Below are 19,701 nucleotides of genomic sequence, written 5' to 3'. Positions count from 1 at the left end.
TCTTCTTGTGTCCTGCCCCCATTCAAGGACTACAGTGATACCCATTTCAGATGGACACAGTAATGTAAAGTAAACCCTCAACAATGTAAATGGGTCACTCCTTGTTTTTTTGACCTTGTTTCTGTTAACCTGCTCTCAGCACTGACCAAGATCAAATCTAGATGAATTTCTGTGAAGGACAGAATTTAACTGAATGCTGAATGTTAATGATACATAAATGTCTTTCACCCCACCTGCGTGACTCGTCTAAAAAAAGAGGGTAAGAGCGAATGAGGCACACACACCACACAAGCCTGAGAGTGAGAGGGAAGTCGTGTTCGGAGAGAAAATGGGAATGAACTCTTTTTGATACTTCGATAATGTAGTTCTATGTAATGAGGTTGTTTAGTATTGATCTGTTTACAAGAAGAAGTCTCACATCAATAGATTAAACATGGGTTCAATAGATGTTCAATAAGCCTTCTCCTCCCGTATCAAAGGGGCATCATATAGACATTTTTAATTTAAATACAAGAAGCAAAACCACAGCTTTACACAACTTTTTGCGTGTGATCTTAAATGTTGCTGTTTGTTGCTGAGCCTTAGCCCGACAGGGTCTTATTGGAAGTGCCTGAACTATTTCAAGCTCAGACAAATAACCAATTGTACAAATCACAACCTTTCCCCTTATCATCATCTCTGCCTCGTGTCTCTGTCTCTTCACTTGATCTTTATTTGAGGGATACTTGGCAATTTGTACCATTTGTTTTGACCAGTGTGCGACACACAGAATCCCCGCTTTTAATTCACATCTCAGCATGTACACTATGACCTTAATGTCTAAGTGACTCAATCTTTTACTTTCAAAAAATAAATTGTCTCCTGGTCTCTTGTGTTCCTGCTGTGGCTTGCTGAGCATAGCACTGATGCAGTTAATGAGAAAATGCACAGAAGGAGTAAGACAGATAGAATTACAACTTGCTGGCCTAAATTAGAAATCTATAAAAACAATCCCTCAAGAAGCAGCGAGACTTCCTGTTTTCCTGACACCAAAGCCAGCCTTACCCTTGAAAAGTGAACTGGAGGAATGAAGCAATTTATTCACAAAGTTGTTATTTCTTATTCCTCTGTGCCTCCTTAACCTGCCTCTGTTGACTTAGAAATTACCTTGAATTGCAAACATTGTCTGTTAATATAGCGTATAATGTGACACTAAATATGCAGATCTGTACAGCACAACACCTGATTTCACATATGAGTGTCAAAGTGCCATCTGTGGGGTCACCTGGTGGCCCTGGTCTGATGTCACGGCGAGTGTCGGACAAAAAAAATGCAAAAGGAGGGAGAGGGAACAATAGTGAAAGAAACTGTGAAAGAGAAAGAGGAAGGAGGGAGGTCAAAACAACCATTGGCTGATATGTTTGGTTACAAAAATGGGCCTCAACTATTCAAAGCACATGTAATATTTCATAGAAGGTTCAAAGACAAATGTGAGAGAAGTATGTCGGAAATGGGTGGATAGGCAGAGAAGAGGAACATCAATCATCTGCTTAAATATATGCTGAGCTGTTTAAGCTGGAAAGATGAGAGTTGAGAAGAACTTCTCACTAAAGCCTCAGACATTAGAGGCCTCTACTGAATCAATAAGTCGCAATTTCTGCAGTAATTGCCAGAGAACTTGTACTATCAGCATTGCATTAGTTCGAGCTGAACATTTGCAGTACAACATGGAATTTTTTTTCTATACCTACTACGTTCATATATTGTGTTGGCTTTTTAGCACAACTTACACTCTTCAGCACTTGCAATCTTTTAAATTTTATGAAAGCCGCTAACCAAAAAAGATGCCTTTATCTGACTACTCAATCTGCTTCACTGCATTGCTGTCAAGAATTATGTCAGAAATTAAGACTGAGAGAATGGCAGAACAGAAAAGAAATAGTCAGAGGAGGAGAACATTATGTGAGGGCACATCTGCATGAGTGTGTGTGTGTGTGTGTGTGTGTGTGTGTGTGTGTGTGTGTGTGTGTGTGTGTGTGTGTGTGTGTGTGTGTGTGTGTGTGTGTGTGTAGGAAATTGGATGACAGCATGTTTGTCACTGCAGTCGCACTCCACCGCTCTGGAGTGGCACTGCAGATGGATGTCTCTCAAATGCTTCAGTGAGCATGCCAATTCACCAGCTCAAACAGATGCTAAATGCAGATATAAGTTGTAACTGCTATTCGCCTAACTTTGGTGATCTGGTCCTCCAAGCATTCTCATGGGGAAAAGTCTCATAAGTAGAAATAAAAAGAAAGTGGATATTCCTATGCTATGCTATGTTAGCAGCATGGCCCAAAGGATGGTGGCATCGGGCTACTTGTCCAACACTTTTGTCCAGAGTGAAATATCTCAACTACCATTTGTACCAGAAGATGAATGTTAATCACTCTGGTGATCTGCTTTCTCTCTATCACCGCCTTAAGTTCAAAATTTTCTACCTGTGCAACACTTGTTTTCATGAATGGGACACTTCTAAAACTAATTGCAACATTACTATCAGCCTTAGCTGTTCTTTGCAGTGAATGCTAAAATAGTTTGCTAACTGCCCCCATGCTAACTTTAATGGGAATCTAATGATGTAGAGCTTAGCCTGACAAAATGAGATCTCTTAAAACAGGCCCTTTACAGAGAAACCCATTTTTCGATTTCGTAACATGACATTACCTCCTAACATTTTACTAATAGTAGAAAAAATAGCAAAGTTTCCTCTTCTTTTTTTATCCATCCAGCAATTTTGTTCTCTGGTTTGCAATGTTCATTCCAGCCTCACAGAGACACTAGCAGGTTTGTATGTACCTGTTTTAGTGCACATTTTCAGTTTGTGTATAAAACAATATGCATGGAAATGAAATATAGCAAAAAGTTTTTATGCTTGCACGAGGTGAAAAATTTGAATATTGAATATTGAAAAGAGACAATAGTGCAATAAAGGTTGATGGAAAAATACCTTTCAAATACGCCTTGAGTTTGCAGTACCTTCTGCTGACAAACCATTTATGTCATGTTGCCACTCAAAGGGATGTTGTGACTGCCTCGGTACAAGAAAGGGAAAAATTCATTCATTGAAAAAATAACTCCATCATAGATGATAGAAGCGGCAATGAAATTCAGTGATGTATAGCACCAGTTACTAGTGCTCAATGTTGTTTTGAATATATTTGCAAAAAGGTAGTAGATGGAAAAGCTTTGATTCAAACTCTGTTTTTCAAAAATTTCAGAAATGTTCTTGGCAAAATTTTAAAGGAAACAAAACTCCTCTTTCATCCACAGAATAACGCATCTTCATTCATTCTTTTTTACCTGAAGAGATTTACACTAATCTGCAGCTGAGTATGAGACAAAATACGAAGAATCATTCAAAGGTAGAGAGAGATCTATTTTATTTTGATCAGTGAGTTGCCAGTGATTTGAAACTACCAGTAAAGCATCACAAAAAGGCACTTTTGGTTCCTCCAAACGTATTTACCGTCATCTGCCTTTCCCTGAGCAGCCATAGGGTGTTGTACATTTGCATGCTCCGAGCAAGCAGAGCTCCAGTGTTGGCTGTGGCCACCACACTGGAACAGATGTCACACCTGGTTTGTGTGATTTCTCTTGTTGGGATGACCCCCTTGGTCTCTAAGCAACACGCTTGTCTCATGGCTGATGGCCCCTGCAGATGCAGTCGCAGGTGTGTGTGTGTGTGTGTGTGTGTGTGTGTGTGTGTGTGTGTGTGTGTGTGTGCGTGCGTGCGTGCGTGCGTGCGTGCACGTGTGCGTGTATGCAAAGGCTTCACGTCCTGTGGACTTACATGCGCGTGTTTGTGACTAGTGTAACTGTGTGCATGTGCATTGGTGTCTGCTTTGCTTTGCCCACAGAAAGTATATTGGTTTACTCAACTGGGCAGAAGCAGAGCAGTCAAGTCTGATGACTACAGAACATGATCATACCGTATATATGAGAAATTACACAGTATGATGGAGCCAATCTGGAATGGGTGCAGCTACATTAGATACAAATAAAGCATCTCCTGGCTTCTCCACATCCCCCTCAAACCCCTCTAGACAATGATGGTTTTCCTGGTTGTCGTCTTACTGTTACTAAGAAAGCCTTGGAAATCCTTTCTCCTGGGCCTGCACCCCCAAAGACACACACACATACACAGTGATACAACACTAATCTCCCTCTCACAGTCTCTAATGGAAAGGATTCAGCTGAGTAGCTTTGGAGAAAAAAGAGTGGAATGTGAAGAGAGAGAGCACGGAGAGGGAAGATGGTACATTCAGAGAGCAAGGATACAAAAGGAAGAATAAAGAAATGACTTGGTATGTCAAAAGATCATACAGGCATGAGAGGGAGAAGCCACAGTAAGAAGGAAGAGGAAACATTAACACAGAACATGGAAAAAACAGAAAACAGAAAAGAAAGGCACATACCTAGAAATGGCTTACCAGCCTCATTCCCCCCCACGCTTAAAGCTGAAGAGAAAAACACTTTTTTGAACTTATCCGCACCTACACAATCAGGGATTACTCCCTCTACCTGCACAAAATGTCAGACTATGACAAGGCTCTGCCAGGCAGGCCCAGCAGTGATAAAATACATACGGAACATACAACACATCTGGTTGTGCATAGGAATGACGCACAGGCACTCACGCAGATGCATGTTCATCCTCTGAAGTATGCTTTAAAATGAGACGCTATAAGCTCTATGAAAGTGATTAGTGCTGCTTTGACAAATGAGCAGAAAATGGCTGTCTTGATGTACAGCATCAGCACGTGTGCACATTTGTTTTCCTGTGCACATCAGTCCCTGCCTGTGTGTGTGCATACTTCTGAGTGAGACTTCAGCACCTCCCCTTCTCTCCTCTGCTATTGTCCTACGTATGTGTGGACACAGCACCCTGTATTTAGGAATGCGTAGGATTGGAGAGAGCAGGAAAGGTCACGGAGAAAATGTAAATGAGTTGAATGAATCAGCCGATCCAAATGTAGGCTGTGCGTTAAGTTATATAAAGGCCATGTTCCAACAAAATAGGCTACACTATGCTGTCGATCGCTCTACTGCAGGGGTGACTGAGAGAACTCATTGTGTTTTGCCACAGGCCAAGAAAATGGACATTAATGATTTTTTAAACACAGACAAAGACAAAAGTATCAGAAAATCCTCTTGTTTTAAATGACCTATACTTGATCTGCTATTCATATTGAAAACAGTCAGACAGTAAAGCTAAATGTAAGAAAAATATGAATACTGTTGGATTTTTGTCATTTTTACAACATAAATACTGTATTCTCAACAGTGACTTACTGTAGAAACCATGTACAGCATGTTCCACTTCTGTAGATTTTAAGGATGTCCTCTTTTTAAGCTATGGCTTAAATCCAGGAGATTTCTATTTTCTTCTTTGTTTTATACTCACATATTTTGTACTCAAGTCCGTCAGGTACATTGAATCCTTTCAAGTGAAAATACAGGAGAGGTAAGATACCTCTGTCATGTCTTCTGCATGGACCTTCATCTTCCCATCTCCAGTAGTAGACAAGGACCATCCGCAGTTTTGCAAAGGTGAGAGCCAAGTCATCTTTTTGACTGGGTAAAACAATTTGAATTTTAAAAAAATGTTCTAACATCATTTTGTGGCAAATAAGAGCTGCACAGACTTACTTAGCTAGGTCAATATAGTTGTGAAGTGGGAGGGTGCCCTGTTTCTGGAAATGTTTTCTGTACTACCATTTCAATTTCTTCTTTAAACAGCATCTTTAATCTTACTTAACATAAAAACACAGGACTCTCCTGGATAATGTAATGACCCTTTAATTATTTCAACTTTGTTCCTGAGAAATCGTGTTTTGCCTGTGATTTTGGCTTGGCTAACAAGTCTAAATACTACAATAACCATGAGCCTCGGGCGCCATTGCTAAGGACAAGAAGACAGCGAGAGGCATGAATCGGAACAGTGGAGAAATTCAAACGGCTTTGTCATTGAGATTGTTAATAAAACCTAGTGCCATAGCTGCTGAATTCTATTAAAATTTGCTGTTATTGGCTCACATGACAGAATTTAAAGCTTGGCGACTGGACATTTCCTGCCGAAATGCACCCTGGGAGTCGCAGTTAACCTTTACTGCGTATTGCACAGTGTAAATAAATCTTGTTTGCTTACTATATCTCTAAGATCCACACACAGGCACCCCATATATAGTAGATAAGATAGCAAGAATCACAGAAGAAAGGAGAACAGAAATGAGGCAAAGGAGTCATTCCTCTGGTACCTGTGGATGTAGCTAGTTTACATGAGTACAATAATGTCAGATCCCATATAGTCAGTGATGTAGTTACACAGTTACACAGCTCTATGTAACGTTACCAGGATCATTTTTCCAGAGGTCAGCAAAATGCAGCAATGTTACCGAAAGCGCAAGAGTACTACGAATCAAAGTAAATCACGTGGGCTACGAGGACTGGCGCCACCATGACATACACACTAGTTGGTCATGTGACATGCCATACAAACTCCCGAGCCTAAGAGTAAAACGTCTCCCCTTACAGAACCAGGGGCTCCTGAAATACAGTAGTTCCTTCTACTTTCTACTCTATACCTAGCTAGATAAGCTACTAGCAACCTCAGTTAACATTAGTTAGCATTGTTATTAGCCCTTGGGCACCATTCCCAAAGCCCTGTTTACTGTGCAGAAGCTAACAAAATATTCCAACATACTTTGATTTTGCAAATAGAAGTTATCCAATTCTTTTTTAATTATCCAATGGGGACATGTGTGTAGCGTATGAATTTTTGGCTAGTTTTGTCTGATCATTGTACAGCATACATGCCATTCCTATTGGCAAGGGACAACGGAGCAGAATGTTTCTACAGATGATGAATTAGCCATGAAATGAGCTATTGCGCTTAGAAAATAATGCAGTAAAAGCTTCAAAGTTCAAGTAAAAGTTCAAGTTGCAAGAAGGGTCATTAACGTTAAGTGTGTCCAGTTGTTAATGTTGTATGTAGCTCAATGTCTATATCAGACTGTTTTGTCTGTGTGGTTGTTTGTTTTACAAGGGTATCACATGTGCTGCCCCCCCCCATCAGTTTCTGTCAGGTTTGTAGTTATATAATGCTTATGACATTTTTAAAACCTTTAAAAAAGTACTCAACATTTTGTTTTTTCTTAAAGAGTTAAAAATGACATGTACTTCTATGAAAAAAACCTCTTAAAGCCAATAGATGGGTGTATTGCGACAGTCAGTAAAATGCTAAATGTAAGAAAAATATTAACCTTGACATATGGTGTATGTTGTATAGCATACTGTATGAGGTATTAAGGTTTTGTTGCTGGGGTCAGTCTGTGTAAATGCCCCATAAGTGTTGTTAAACCAGGTCTTCTTGGGATTCAACACGACAGTCTCCAAGGGCACACAACAGAGTAACATGATTTGTCTTGAGTGGCAAGAAGTGAGTGTGGATGTGCTTGGATGTCTGCCTTTGTTTCTGTGTCTCCACTTATCTCTGCTATCTGTGCGCCTATCTCCAGGAATATACAGTATTTTTGAATGCTTTTGCTTTGGTCAGTGTGTGGTGTTGGTCCATGTGTTTCTGTGTGTCATGGGTGGGGAGCCCATTAGTGAGATCTGGCCTGAGGAATGGTGTTGATACTGAAGGTGCCCTGACACTCATGTATTCTAATATAGGACAGATTGACTAGCATCAGGCGGTTATGATGAACACAGGTCATTAATCACAGGTCCCTGGGCTTCACACAGGGCACACAACATTTTGATGTACACAGAGAAGAAACGACGGTGTTTTCGCGTGTGTACCTCAAAGCATGTTTCTATTACCAGTGGCTCATTATTCCTCTGTCAAACACAGTCAGAATAGAGTTCTCCTCCCTTCAGAATCTAATGACAGAAGGGGTGAAAACAATAAATGAGAAAATATTTGAAATTAATATAGACGTGAGTGCACACTAGTGTATATGCAGTACAGTCCACAAAATAAGTATTTCAGCTCAATTAATAGTGAACTATTTATTTCTGTTTTAAATCTGTTTTTCTCTCTTCTGTTTAAAAACTGAAGCTAAAGCAATAGACAATTGTTTACACTGAACTCTTTGTGATTCTCTATATTCTTCTCGATTTGCGTATTTTCTCCTGCTAGTCAGCAGAAGGCCTTCAGTGGCTCCATGGCGCAAACAGCAATGTCTCTGCAGGCGGTCAAACACGGCATGATTTACTCTAATGTCTTGCTCAAGTGTACTGCATTACACGCATGTGCACACACGCGCGCACACAATTACATATGTTTAGGCACACATGCATGCAGCTGTATTGATCACCGATTGATTTGTTGCAGGCATCTCTGGATGGGAAAATCTCTGCAATAGTAAGTAATAGTAAAAAGTACTCTGATGAGCATATCCTGCCAATTAAACACCCTATGCAGACTGTGTGTGAGGAATATTCCCAGCAAACAACACTTACAAGTTATTACATCAGCCATGCGCACAAACTGGTACAAGATGTGTGTTTACATGTCAGCTGTTGCACATTAAACATTACGCACAGCTTCTTAAGATCTTCAGAACAGTACAACACATGCATTAATACCAAATGTGTTATTGTATTTGTGGCATTCCTTAACCTGTAAGAAAGGCACACATCACATTCGAGTTACACATGAGAGGTGACTGGCTGTTATGAATGTATCTACAGTACGTCCCCCTCCTCACTTCATTTGATCCTTACACCCTCATCTCAATGCAATGCTCTTATTCTTTCAAAACTGTTCATCACCCTCCCTATTCTGAGTAAAATAACCTCAACAGCACAGGTTTATTTTGTGCCTTGGTTTTCCTGTGTTTATCCGTTTCTGGCACCCTTACTTCCCCCTCTCTCTCTCTTCAAAGTCTCTCTATTCTATGCTTGCATTGCGCTCCAATCATTCTCTTTCACACACACACACACACACCCATATGCACGCACATGTATGCACACACAGGTACCCTGCAATAGGACTAGCCCCAGGGAGTCAGAACAAAGCAGATGCTGTTAATCGAACCTGCGGTGAGAAGTGAGGGGGAGAAGCGGTGAGGGGAGGTGTTGCCTGGGGTGAGTATGGAAGGGTTTAGGGAGGTTGGGATGGTTACCATTCAACTGATGCTTCAATTGCTGCATTCTGCTGCCTCTGGATCAACAGGACAACATGTAACAAAGTGGAGATACTACACTTATCTAATGTAGGAATGGGTTTCTGCATTAGTCAGCTCTTAAAAATCTATCAGCCTTGGTTATTTTATTTTGTGTGTGCGTTTCATAAATCCTCTGAATGTATAAATGAGAGTGTGTAGGTTTAAAATACTCAAGCTTTTATTCTGAGATTAAAGGCCAAATATATTCAACTTTGCACACATTAAGGGATTGAAAAAAGAAGTATACCACACACAGGGCTGTGCAATTTTAATGCACAATTTAGGTCAGAGATCTTCTCCAACGCATTGTTGTCAAGAAAAAGCAGCGCAGACCTGGTACAAAGCTTTGTTAAGCTTAAAAAAAGCAAAAACAACTGAGATTTGAGACATTAGCATACCCTCACACACACACACTTGTGCAAACAATGTTTTAATGAGTGCAAACTTAAAGTCAAAAGCATTTCAAATACAATACCATTGCAGGTTAAAGGCTAAAATATTGCTTGTGCACAAAAGTGAAAACATGCAGTTATTAACATAAAATATACATATACAAGACATACAACATTTATGGTAATATGCATTACTAACACAAATCCCATCTTTCTAAATTACACATAAGTGTTTGTCAAAACATTATGTACTTCCTGGTTTTCAGTTTTCCGCATACCTCTTGTTCAAGACCATAAAATCAACCAACAGGTTCTGCAAGTATAAGCAGTATATCAACAATAAAGTAAGTCTTTGTGTAGACATTGTCTAGCCCACAAGGGTTTAATTCCAAATGTATTCTCTGTCTTTGGCACCAGTATTTAGGAATTTAACACACTAACACATTAACTGGCTATTTGGTGTTTTTACAATATTTATAAAACCTTTAATGTTGTTGGAAATTACAGACATTATTGTATTTGTTCAATGCAATATCTTTTGATTTTAGACATTTTGCAAAAAAGGGGAAAATTTGGCTTATTACATGGGCTAGTGGAGCAAAGCCAATACAAAACGGATTACGTAACTATCACTGACAACATGTTTTATATCTTGTGATTTTCAGTTTTCAAAAATGGCACGTGTAATCTTAAATAATCTATGTATTTATAAATTATATCTTTTTTATATCTGTGGTGACAACATCATTTTTAGATCTTCAAACTGGTGGACATCATCACATCTCAGTTTAGTTTGTGTTCTGTTATGTTAACTACCTAGGGTGCATGATTCACAATGAACCTCATAAATAATGCAGTTATACAGTACATATAATATTATATTCATGTAGTGTTGCAGTTATTCGTTCTGGCTTAATCTAATCTTCTTGTCACGTTAGAGATGGCTCTCCATGAATACTCAGAGAGATACTGTAAGTTCCTGTTTTAAAACTTTACAGAAGCCCAGTTCTAGCTGGTTTTGGATTTTGTCGGCAAAACACTGATCTCTAGTTTGTGAGGTTAGATATCAATGGATGTTTTAAGATCAAGAAATAAACACAACTGTTTGAGAACATATCATCTCACAAGCATGGATCTGGGTCATTGCAGTGGCTACTGCAGCTGGATGACTCCTTAGTAACTTGCAAATTTGCAAAACTTACTTCAAGTACTGTATAAACTCGACACCAAGCAGTGAAGATTACACGATAACAGCAGTATTTTAAATTTAGTCTCGATTGGTAAAGAAATTCCTCTGTGTTTGAGTTCCGGGGTATCAAACTGCGTTTATTTATCAGATGTTGATAGTCAGCGGGCGTCATGTTGCTCAGGAATCAATAGAAAAGGTTGAACAGGTCAGATGATCTTTTCTCACTGGCATTAAGCTGGCCTCTCATCTCAACAGCTTTCATCTGAAAACAAACAATGGCATTATCACCAATTATGGCTGTGATTAGTGTGTAAGCCTTATTTGATGGAAGGAAAATAGGACTAAAAGAGAGGAAAACACTGAGGCTCAGAAAACAAATGACATTGTGAGAGGTAGCGAAATATAAAGAGTAGTCGTGTATTGATGACAACATTGCCTTTGTTGTGGTCCTTCAAAAGTCCATAGAAAACCTTCACATCATGATCCTGTTAGCTATCAGCATGAGTCATCACCATTGGCTAGCCATGTTTGATATTATCCCATTACCTCAAATGAAAAATGTTTTATATAACCTTGCACAAACACATGGTGCATTTCAATGCATTTAACCTACTGTACCTCTGATAAACTATACCTGCTATTTTTAGAGTCTAGATAATGAACACTCATCTTAAGCCAAGTGCTAATATTAAAAGCATAATGGTGCCTTTTTCTATCAAGGTCTGCCTTTAATTCTTCTCGTTTATTAGGTCTTCGTAATGAATACAACATATTGCATGTGTTGTAACTGTTACATGTAGATTCTGTTTTGAGTACTGTATGTCTGAGTGATAGTGAGGGAAAAAAAACCTGTGATTTGGTACAACGCAGAGTGTATTTTATGTAACAGCGCGGAGTAGATCAGAGAGCAGAGCATGACCTATTTTTAGGGCTCTGTGGAGACAATATTTCTGTTCCATGCACTGGAAACCATGACTCCTGCTCTTCATAACCACTTTACAAAGCTTGCGGTGCATTAGAAGGTTGAGCCGTGGAGGACCGACAATTCACCACTCTTAAAGATAGTCAGTGGAAGCTGCTATTAAATTAACTCCTGTATGGGCAGTCAACCTGCCAGCAAATCCAGCATCCTGTTGACGCTGTTATTATACAGGAAAGTTTGCCTTTGTTTGGTATAATGTACATGCTGTGCCTGAGGTCATTTTAGCTCTTGCGGTCACTCTGCCCCTGCCATACCCTCTTAGACCTGCAGTAAACTACTTATAAAATGGCATTTACAGTGGTCTCACAGATGAATTAGTAATATCATTATGAACAATCAGCATTGCAATTTGTTCCACTTACCACATTTTAATTCAAAATTGAAGACTTGTCCCCAAGTAAGGTTGCCTGGCCAAGAATTTCAAGAGTGATTGCAGCCCATATACAGTATAATTCAATTTATCTCAGGAAATCACCACCTAATTATGGTAGAGGGGTTTGCTTGCCCCATTGTTGGAGACAAAGCTCCTGGGGGGGTCTCCCAAGGACCAGACAAAGAGTGATTCAAAGGCCTTGATGAATCAGCAACTTCAAGAAAAGATCCTCAAGGTAGCCATTATTCTAATCGTCTCATTAGTGCAGCCTTTAAGTACTTTGAAACCAGCTATAAGTTGCTGCTTTTATAAAGCATTTTGGTGTGTTGCAAAAAAACCATCAAAAAGTGCAGTGTAACATATTTATAAACAGATATAAGAGTATCCATAAGGTAATATTATTCATACAAGTAGTGTTCACGATTGAGTCAAACCCTATTACTTAGTGCATTTTATTAGTTTTCTAAATGAAATTATTTAGCTCTTACATTTTAGTTGTAGTTGAACGTTAATGCTTGTCAAACCAACACTGTTTGCTACAGACATGAACACATTTACTTACAGTACACATATCTAACAGCAGTCTGAAAACACACCTAATTTAGTACAGCTTGGACCATACTGGTAGTCTTATTTACAGCTGTTGTCACTCAGGCCATAGCAACACTCTACATCTACACTCAACTTTTAGAAAAGACTTTTTAGAGAGGACAAATTTGAACATGCTTCTCTAATGTTGTAGCGACAACACAGAAAACAGACTCTATTTAAAAACACCAACATTTATTGGTCAGATATGCATTCACAGATATGGAAGGCCTCACAGAGCAGCAGCATGAGGGGGCCAACTTTATATCACCTCCAACTATATCTGAGATGGTTCTTTGTGCCTGTGTTTGTATATAGGTGACTTACTAAAGGTGTTATCAGGTGGCCGCATGAGTATAAAGTACTGGTTTTGACTGAGGGGCCTCAATTCAGTTACCCAAGAATTACTGTTAGCCTTAGGTACAGCCTTTATGACTCACAATCAAAAACACTAATACTGATGGAGATGTCCGACAGCAGAGACACAAAGTTATGTGAGTGACATAACACATACATCACCAGTATATGTTCAACTATATTGAAAGACAAGCTGAGTCAAAGATGGTAATGGAGCTGGGATTTGAGGAGTATCCAATCATGTTTTTCTCCTTACCACATAATGACAGTCAGGTACAATGTTGTTGCCAAACAAGAGAGGAAGACAAAATTTAATATCAATCCTGTTTATTTTCTTTCTTTTTTCTTTTTCTTTTTTTTTTTTTTTTTTACATCATTTAAATGATTTGAAAATGCTGGTGGACAGAACCCCATTTGTGAGCAGTGTTTTGAACCTCCTGCGTTAGCATGGACCTTTCAGAAGCCACACACACACACACACACACACACACACACACACACACACACACACACACACACACACACGACCTCACTTCATCCACAGTGGGATCATTAGGACTGTTTGACAGGTAAGTGGAGAGACCATGAGCAGGAAATTTTATCTCCTCAGGCAGAGAGCTGCCTGGCATTTAGCCCAATCCCAACACCCCTATCACCACTTAGGCTGTGCAAGAGTGCATGTGCATGCGTATGCGTGTGCGTATTTATGTCTGTGTGTGTGTGTGTGTGTGTGTGTGTGTGTGTGTGCGCGTGTGAGCGAGTTTTCCAAATACTGTTTTCTATCCCTGGAAGTGACTAGAACATTGACTTCATAAATCCTCAGCTCATCTCTTCGGGACATGTGCTGTTTTTGGGGAGTTGATGGAAATTATACTGTAGGTAACATCTAACACTCAAACCCATATTAGTGCATCTTTTCAGGAAAAAAAAGTGGTCAATATTTTTCATCCAAATCTACAAATTTGTTCTTCTTTTATGGATAAGGCTCAAGATATTCTCTATTTTCTTTTTGTTGACAAATGCCTCCTAGCTTTAGCTTTTTAGTCTGTTATTAAAAACTAATATAGTTTATTTTGAGCCAATCCCACATAGACCATCCTACTGCTTTAATTACATAGTAGTGCACCAAATAAGTTTTTTTCCTCAGATGAAAATAGTCCCCAACAAATCCACTTTTAAGTAAGTTTGCTAAAAACTACAGTACCCAGCTGATTTAGAAAATGACCAAACCTTTTAAAAAAAAAAAAAGATCATCATACCATGTAGGGTTAAGAAAAGTGAGAGTCCATATTATTATTCATTGTTTTCTATATATACTTTTGTCTCTCTTCTCTATGACTGCATCTTTTTCTCTTCCTACCTCTCTTTTTGCCACCTCTCTATTTCTCTGCCACTCGTTGCCTCTCTTCTTCTCCATCTATGGTTACATAAAAATGGTGTGAAGGCCTGGCTGAGTGGGCCGCAGAGTGGAGGAGGGCCTCACCACTTTCTTAACTTTCATTCACTAAGGAGCTTCCAAGTTCAGCAGCCTTGCAATCCTCCTCAGCCAGCTCAGTGTGTCAGAGTACAAGACTATTTATGAACCCACCTCCATCACTCAGCACATTAACGTCCCAACACCCTCTGCTGCTTAAATATTATGGTCCCTCCGGAGCTATAACATGCACATTTTAAAGTAATGGATGCTCTGCTGTTTTGTCTTGCATTATGACAGCATTGTTTAGCTGCTGCATATCTCTGTTTTTGTCATTGTATGACTTTGGTTTGATCTGTTTTTATTATCGATTAATCTTATGATAAATGTAAGAGTTCAATTACGATAGCCCAAATTGATGTCGTTCGAATTTATCACATTTTGTTTGAGCAACACTTAAACAGCCAAATGTAGTCAATTCACAATAATAATTCTAAAACTGGAGAGACTGTAAATGTAATTTTCTGCCAACTTAGTGTTTCAGAGCTACAATACATTATATGCTACTGCCCTATCCATTGCGCCAAACTGGGAAAACCAGAAACCACAAAGGAAAAGACTTTTGCTCAACAGCAGCCTCTGTGGCCACAAGTGACCTTACGACTTAATAGTTAAAATCAAAATATAACAGTAGCACAAGTAGGGAAGAGTCACTTGATCAGCAAGCTGACTCAGTAATGTCCTTTATGGAAGGTGTAATACCTGACAAGTTGTATGTTTCATGGTTGTAATGGATGACACAAAGGCGAAGAACCTTCCAGAGTTTAATATTGCCATATTAATCTTAGAAAGGCAGACGCATGCATCATAGGTGTCCCTTTACACTGAGTGTATTGAATTGAGTAAGGATGCTTTTAAAATTGACCCTTTAAAGAGAAAAAAAGGTCCCATTTCTTCCTTCAAAAGTTACATGGTCTCCCTCTGAACCCTGCATTATGTGCCTGTATCCCTGTGTTCCAAAGCAAACCATGTTTTTTCCTCATAGCAGACACCACACAGACATGAATAACTGATGGCTGAATGAGGACAGCAGGTTCTGGTTTTAATTTCTGTCAGTGTTGATCTTGGAGACGCTGCCCAGGCCTTATGAAGACAGCGTGTCACTTCATAACGTGGATAGATGGGATTAGTATCAGCACTTAACAAATGAAGAACATCCTTCATACTAATCTTCCTGCTGTCAGACATGAGCGAGGCAGGGGAGACTACTGCTCCCTCACTCCAGATCAGCTTACTACTAATGACACACCCACTCCAGCTTTCCAGCCCACCACAATGAACACAACATTAACAGCATGACTGGCCAGACACGCATTAATATTGAGTATGTATCTAGTACGTTGGTCTATTCAGGATAGATTTGTTATAACTATGAATAGAAGAGCTTTCTTCTTGAGGAAGGTGAACAGAAATGCTTTGGAAGGGAAGATAGAGTGACACAAAACAACAAACTACTTTAACCTTTATAAGAAAGTCATCCACATGGTAGGTTTTGATGTTTTTTTTCAGGATTTTTTTTTTTTTACTAAGTTCACTAACTAATTACAAGCTTTTGGCTGCAGAGAAAATCAATCACGGCGTATCATGAGTCATCACACAAATTCATGCAAAATCATTCACAGCAAAATGATAAAGTGGCAAGTATCTAACACTCCTCCTTCTGTCACTCTAGGCTAATAGCGCTCTACCTCTGTCCTTCTCTCTCTGTCTGTCTTATGACTTTCATTAACTTGCTGCCTTCTACTACATCGCCAGGTTTTGTGTTTGTTTTTGTCCTTTGTGTGTGTCGTTACGGTTGCATGATTAGAGCTTTCTTCTCGCCACTCCACCATGCTGATGTTGTCGTTCCCTACCCGGTACTCTGCATCAGTCTGTGCCTTGGTTGTTTTTAACTGTTTGTTTAAGAGAGGGAGAGAAAAGAAGCCGCACTAACTGATTTAGATTCAGGACTGCTTTTGTGTTGATAATGAACACAAAAGTAATTACTGAAACTGTAGCTGGCAGCTTGGGTGCACTGACATTGTGTCTTTGCCTGTCTCTATCAACCATTAGCCCAAAATGAACCGGAAACACTTGATGCACGAGTGACACAGTGCAAGCAGATGTTCCAACAGCTGTCTTCAGATGGTCTGCCACTTACACAGAGAAAAACTACATGTCTCCACAGCACTGTCTGTTTCATGCAAATGAACACAGTCAAGATGGGTTTTTTTGTTTGTTTGTTTTTTTGTAAATTTTGAGGCTAAAAATTGGGTTTGGGGAGTAGTTGAAGGGTTAGGCTTCAGGGCATTTGTGCAACTTTAGACGGACTTAAGCACTATGTGTGAAAAGATCATGAAAAAAAAATTTCTGTGAAATCCAATGAAGACCAGGAAATAAAGAGACAGTGTCTTGCTGGAGTTGAACGAGGGACATTGTAGGCATTGCGGTGTGCATCTTAACCATTAGGCAACAAATGCAATATCTCAGAACTAAATCAGATGACATGCTTTTTACATACATGGGTTGTGGTGGAATAGCGCTCCATATCTTGGGTTGGGGGTTGTCCGAACAAAACAGTATAGAGTCACATTATGATGACATGTAATCCTACATACATATTGCCAATATAATAGTTGTACTCAGTATTAGAGGATGTAATCAGACAAAACACTGGCATCATGTCATGAACTGAGTTTTTAGCTGTCACAGTATGAACTGGGTGGATTTGACGCCTTGCCCATAGCAGTGCGGGTTCTCCTGCTTTGTCACTGAATTCTAAATGTATTTCTGCTGTTCTCTGCTGTTACAACAACCCTTCCCTCCCAAAGGGAGTGTATAGGACAGTTTGTGCAAAACCCATTGTCTGTCTTCTTGTCTGTCCATCTGCTCCTCATGACTGGAGGGACAACAAGTACAGACTTAGCCTGCCTAAATAAGAACCACTTAAGCACACGTAGACTTATTATTTAGTTTTAAGTATAGATAGATATATACTGTATAATAATTCACAGTCTTTACGTTTTTCCTTCTTGCAGTATGCAAAGGGTGAGGGTGGATTAAATCAGTAACGACAGCAATGTAATTTGACAGGAGAGCCAAGCGAATGAGAGACCCTGGGCTTAAAAGCTAAATTAATGAAGAAGTATGGTATGAAAATCTCCAGTTACATGCTCATGTCCTTACATCAACATCAACGTTCATACTGTAATGCACCATTGAATAAAACTGCCATGACAGAGTAAGAGGAAAAGATAAACAGCGAGTAAAGGAGCGGGTGTATTACTCCTGCCTATGCCTCTGTCAGATAATTTAAGTGTAGCTCTAGCATGCCTCTACCTCCTGCTGTAGGGCCTCTGATACAATGGAGCTTAAAACAATGAATAAATCATCTCTGCTGCACTTAAAAGCAACCCCATTTGTCCTTCAAACCATCTAAACACTTCCTGTTATCACTGTTTAATGTTTGGCCTGAAATGACAGGCAAGTGGGCGTATCTAAGTAGCATATCGGAAAACAGACCTTGTTCTGACTGGGACACAGGGTGGAGGATTTCCTGTTGCTTTGAGGCTGCAGCAGGTAAGCTTCACATTTGAGAACATAAGTACGTCATTAGATATGACATTCCTCCCATATGAACGACAGAACTGTCGCTCTGTGTCTACTTCCAACAGATAGATTCAGACACACACACACACATATATATATATATATATATATATATATATATAGTGTGTATATGAAAGAGCCTTTGTGTCTCTCAAAAGACAGGGTGTCCGGCAGTTAGAGGCAAGGAGACAGACTCCACTTTCATCCCGCTCCTTCCCCTACATGATAGTCTGTAATTGTTTTACACTGAGTGCTGTGCTGACGTCCTGCGGGCTTCTCTGGGAATGAGATGGATTTTATTTCCATTTTCAGTTCTATGTGGATGAGTCCTGGCCTGCACGACTAATAAGCAGATCCGCCACACTTTAAGGACTGGCTTAATTACTGATTCTTGGCTGACCTTGCCGTCTGAACTTTGCTTTAGAGCATCAATTGTGGCTCATCAATTTCTATGTTAATGAACACTAGAGGCAATAGGGAGGGACAAGGAGGGGACAATTGTTTTCAGACATAGTTGATGTTCCAAAGAAGAGTTGCGTGACTAAAACACTGTTGGGTAACCTTGTATTAAAAGACAGAGAAAAAAACCCCATAAGAATACAAATGTCCTCAAATCTCCTTTTATTGCTATATTTTTGCATTATTTCACATCTGTCATCGGTCACAAAAGTAGGGCTGTTAGTACTGCATGTATTGTGATAACTTTGTTAAAGTATTGGACACCTCTTCATTGTTTCAAATGGAGCACGATCAAACACCAGCTTTGAGAAGAAAATAATGACAAGTTACAGACTCTTAAATCTTTAGTTCTAATAATCCCTTATTGTTCCTTTGCTTCCTCTCTTTATTTTCTACTTTTCATGTCTTACCATTCTATATTCCTGCTTACCTTCTTTAAAGCCCCTTTGTAAAAGGAGTTGGTCAAAGTGTACCCTAGTGTCCATTTTTTCATATCTTACTTTTGAAAAATTGCTCAAATTTGACCATTTCCCACCTTTCTGACCAAGATGTCACATCTTACAGCTGTCAAGGGTACTGTATCTCTGCAGACAAAATATAAGCGGAGCGAAGAGCGGTTAAAGTGAGCCATGCATTTGCTTGAGGTGTGAGGAGTTTAGCTGAGAAGGCATACACATCAAAACCAAAATTCCTCGTCAGCACAGTCCTAGAACTTCCCAGTCACTCTGATGTTACGTTGTCCATTCCACCTAGAGCACTTGCAAGTAGCACTCTGCTTGCTAAATGGGTCCCCTGAAACATTTTGGAGCTTAGGCTAGCATTGCTGCTTATTCCCTGTTTATGGGATACCATTCAGACTGTAATTATGAGCAGCCTAGTTGTAAAAACCTTTCAGGTCAGTCTCCTAGTTTTATATCAGGAATTTGTGACGGTGACGGTGTCTCCCACTTGGTGTGAAGAGCTACAGAGTTTTTAGTAATCTGCTGGCAATATTACAGCCAAAATGAATTCAGCTAGTTTAAAAGGAACTTCACACTCCTTGTTTTTGTCTGGTTTCACTTATTAAAACTGCTACAAGTATGTGACACAACAAAAGTAGCTTATT

The sequence above is a fragment of the Xiphias gladius genome, chromosome 16, assembly GCF_016859285.1.
Source record: "Xiphias gladius isolate SHS-SW01 ecotype Sanya breed wild chromosome 16, ASM1685928v1, whole genome shotgun sequence".
Taxonomy (NCBI): Eukaryota; Metazoa; Chordata; class Actinopteri; order Istiophoriformes; family Xiphiidae; genus Xiphias; species Xiphias gladius.
Note: the sequence above shows the minus strand (reverse complement) of the source record.